Below are 4,723 nucleotides of genomic sequence, written 5' to 3' on the forward strand. Positions count from 1 at the left end.
ACATTTCCTACTGATCTTGTCAGTGTGTTAAAATGACTAATGATATAATTTCCTACTCCAGCTTTTAAGTATTTACTTGATTTCTTTATCAGGCAAATATACTACCAAGTTATGATGCATTCAGCCTTGGCTCTAGGCACAGCCTTATTTCCTTATGTTCTTGATTATGTACTCTCCATGTGCCAAGGCTTTCTTACACCTTGGGACTTTTATCTTTGCCATTTTCTATATTGACAGTTATTCCAAATACTCTCACATCTTGACTCAGACCCTTGAGGTTTACACTCCTCAGCCTGTTCTTTCTTGACTCCTGAAGCTGGAATTCAAGGAAATCTCTGTACACACCCTCCCATCACTCACTGAAACCTTTATGGACTGGTTACCTACTAAAAGGATGCTGAAGACCCTAGCCAGGATTCCTAGATGAACAGACACTCTACAAATTTTAGAAAAGAATCTCTAGCTTAGAAGCAAAATAGAGAAAATTAATTCATCCAATATAGCCTCCAAAAATAATATAAGACAAGGTTGAAAAACACACGGAGGCAAGACATCTCCTTGCTCTGTAAGCCTGGTGACTTGAGCTGCATCCTTGTAACCCACATCAATGTGGAAGAGAACCCTGTTCTATGACCCCTATATGAATGCCATAGTATGAGTACTAGCACACACATTTACACACACACACACACACACACACACACACACACACACACACCCCAATTTCAAAGGCTGTGAATACAATATATTAAGATTATAATAGCAACCTACTGCCACCTAATATCATACAATAAGGAATTCTAATAATGAAGCTTAATAGGCAGCAGGTCTGGCTGTTTAAATTTAAATTTATTGAAATTAAATAATCAGATTTGAAGAGTTCAGTATCTTCCTTTGGTTAATGGGTATGACTGTCATACTCAGACTTTTATTTTGGAGGAATTTGTGGGCCTAGAGCCAGCTGCTTAGCAACTTGCTAGTAGCACACCATTACATCTAAAATCTCTTATTCTCAAACATTTATTCCCTTTTGAGTATTAAATTCTGCTAAATTTGCAAAGCCTACCATTGTAAATATTTGAAATGGGAATGAATATATTATTTGAATTTTCTGTAAATGATGCAATTGAGAGATTTGAAAACATTAGGTTTTTGTGGTTGTGCAATGCAATTTTGCACATTAATTTTTAACAGAAACTTTTGCTTTGAACAAATCATAACAACTGGCTAGTAAGATGAATGAATATCACCATAACATCAGCAGTTTCACTGAGATTGTAAAATAGAGATTATCAACAAAAGGACATTTGATTTTCTCATATTTTAAGCATTTTTGAAATTATTTAAGTGAATGTTTCAGAATATCAATTTTTATGGGAAGGTTTGATGATAAGAAAACCAAGAAATATTAGTGCCAGAATTGTGCAAAACTTCCTTCAAAGTATAATAGCTTTGCTTTTCATTCATAAACTGAACTATATTCAAACACTTGCTAGATGTGGAAGATGGGACAAAATATAAAGTAGCTAACTTTTAAGGAGCAATCCTTTTTGTTGTCGTTTAGTCTTCTTGTTTTGTGTGTGTGTGTGTGTGTGTGTGTGTGTGTGTGTGTGTGGTTTTATTTTGTGGATGCAACCCAGAGCTTCATACATCTAGGAACATACTCTGTGTCAGAGCTACATGTGTATTTCTGAAGAACACGTGTTCTGTCCCTGATTTCCAGCTTTTTGGATTATTCATTTTTTTTGACCCTGGATCCTTGGTTATATATCCCATTTTCTCTCCTATAGAATTGCTAAAATGCCCAGAACCCTAAAACTGTATATGATAATCAATGTATGTTATTTTTAAATTTTTCTTTTGTTGGATATTTTATGTATTTACATTTCAAACGCTATTTTCTTCCCCCCTTCTCTCATACACCCTCCCTCGCCCCCTGCTTCTATGAGGATGCTCCCACTCCCACCCACCCATTGCAAACCTCAACTTCCTGGCATTACCCTACATCGGGGAAACAAGCCTTCACAGGTCCAAGGGCGTTTCCTCCTATTGATGCTGGACAATGCCATCCTTTGCTACATATACGGCTGTAGCCGTGGGTCCCTCATTGGTTGGTGATTTACTCCCTGGGAGCTCTGGTGGGGTCTGGTTGGTTGATATTGTTGTTCTTCCTATGGCATTGCAAACTCCTCAGCTCCTTCAGTCTTTTCTCTAACTCCTTCATTGGAGTCCCCTTGTTCAGTCCAATAGTTAGCTGCAAGCAGCCTCATCTGTATCAGAAGGGCGCTGGCAGAGCCTCTCAGGAGACACCCATATCTGGCTCCTGTCAGCAAGTACTTCTTGGCATCAACAATAGTGACTGGGTTTGGTGGCTGCATATGGGATGGATCCCCAAGTGGAGCAGTCTCTGGATGACCTTTTCTTTAGTCCTTGCTCCACTCTTTATCCCTGCATTTCCTCCCATGAGTATTTTGTTCTCCCTTCTAAGAAGGAATGAAGCATCCACATGTTGGTCTTTCTTCTTTTTGGGTTTCATATGATCTGTGGATTTTTGTCTTAGGTATTTCAAACCTTTGGGCTAATATCCATTCATCAGTGAGTGCATACCATGTGTGTTATTTTGTCTTGGTTACCTCACTCAGGATGATATTTTCCAGTTCGATCCATTTGCCTAAGAATTTCATGTAGTCATTGAAGAAAGATTAAAACAAACAAACAAACAAACAAACAACAGTGTCTTAATTGACAAAAATGTAATTGAAAAGAGTAAATCAAACCAGTATTAACTTGCAATTACAGTCACTCAATGTGTGCTTAAAGCTGTGTTTCTAGTAATGGTTAATATAGTTATGAAGGTTGTATGTAGCTCTGTTTTAATCTCATAGTTTCCTACATAATGATCAAATACACTCTGAGAGAATAGAAACCATCATTACCATGATGATGTGTTGTCATGGTTTAGCAGTCAACTAGCTATGACCCAGTTCAAATTGACAAACTTTGTAGGGAGTTCAAACTCTCAGTAATCATAGATTTTAATCAAAAGATTCTGACTGGTAATTTGAATAAAAGTGCTTTAGTCAATACTTCAGAGTCAACTGAATTTGTTTTTGATGCTGTATAGATTTGAACAGAAGTATGAACAGATTAAAATATTGATTTTGCATCGTTTTTTGTTGTCCAGAGTCTGATATTATGCCTAACATGTAATAGCCACAGAGTAAATGCCAAATGTGTAAAGAAATTAATGAAAAACTTGAAATTGGGTTTTGATTATAAAAAATACATTCAATCCCAACATGACCCTAGTAGCCATTTTAACAAAATATCATAAGATACCATTAGTATGCTGTCAATGAAGACCGAAACAGACTACTTCCTTTATTTCTAGATGGGTTGAAAACTTTAGCATGTAGAAAAAAATACTTCTGAACACTGTTATTTTTCTTTTAAATAAAAATACTGTTTTACCATTTTAAAAAGAGTTATCTTTTATAAATAAGCCATAGCAATGACTCTTATCTGTAGGTAATACAACGAGTTCCTCTGGGATGTAAACAAAATCCAATAGATGCTTTGTTCTCACTCTGAGTCTTCTGAAACAGAAATGCTAGGGGGAAATGGGGGGATCTGTCTTCAGAAGAAAGAAGCAAACACCTGCTATGGCAGCAGATACCCAGGTTCAAGGTGGAGCTGTGGATGTGATATACTAGTCATTCATTACCTTTTGCCTGTTAGAAACACTGTTCTAGACGGATGCAAAGAGTGTCTGACCTGAAACGAGATTTCCAGTCAGAGAGACAAGAGCCAGACAAGGCAAACAAGGTAATGCAACCAGTTCTATGGCTGTCCGTGACCCCTACAGTTACAATTCTCTCCATGCACACTTCATTCATTGACACTGGTAATGGCTCTACCTAGTGATTGGATTCTGGATTAAGTAAATGCACTTTCAAAGATCCTAGTGAACATAAGTCTAGGACCACTGCCACCAACAGACAAGAAGAAATCTTTCTGGGGTCATCACATTTGCTCTTTCAGCTTGTAAATGGGGCTGCTTCTTTGCTTCTGTTGCTCCTTAGAGATTCTGGGGTGATAGGATTTGTTTTCTATTTTCTGTGTTAATACATCTCTGAACACCAAGGGGAGGGATTATAGCTTCTACTTCCACTGTCTCACTGCCTCTTTATCCCCCATTCCTCCCTTCCTCCATTCCTCCATTTTTCATTAGCATACAATTTTACCAAAAAAAGTAGACATTTGATTACTATGATTTCAAGTTAAACTCAGATGACTGGAATGTTCTCTCATGTCTAATCCTCCCAATATTGCATGATAATTAAGTTTCATTTGATTATTTTATTATGTAAAAAAAAGAAAGAATTTGTGTTGAATGGCCTCCCTAAAAGATGTCTGGCTAAGGCAAGGTTTTGTTTTAGTGGCATGCAATTGTTTTGTACTGCATGGAATTATGTACTATTTCTTACCAGATAAAATAACAAAAACATTCCTTAGAATAAGGAATAAGTCTTTTAACTTATGAGTTGTATATAAATATTTTTAAAAGATGCTACAGGAACTTAATGAGAGGGCAGAGTGATTTCATAACTATAAAATTGCAGTGTGACTTAAGGAGAGAAGCTGAAACATCTCAGGATTGAGTGGAACGTTAGCTTTTCCATCACTGAGAAAAGCATGCTGGAAGGGAAAAACATCTTCAGAA

The sequence above is a fragment of the Rattus rattus genome, chromosome 14, assembly GCF_011064425.1.
Source record: "Rattus rattus isolate New Zealand chromosome 14, Rrattus_CSIRO_v1, whole genome shotgun sequence".
Classification (NCBI taxonomy): Eukaryota; Metazoa; Chordata; class Mammalia; order Rodentia; family Muridae; genus Rattus; species Rattus rattus.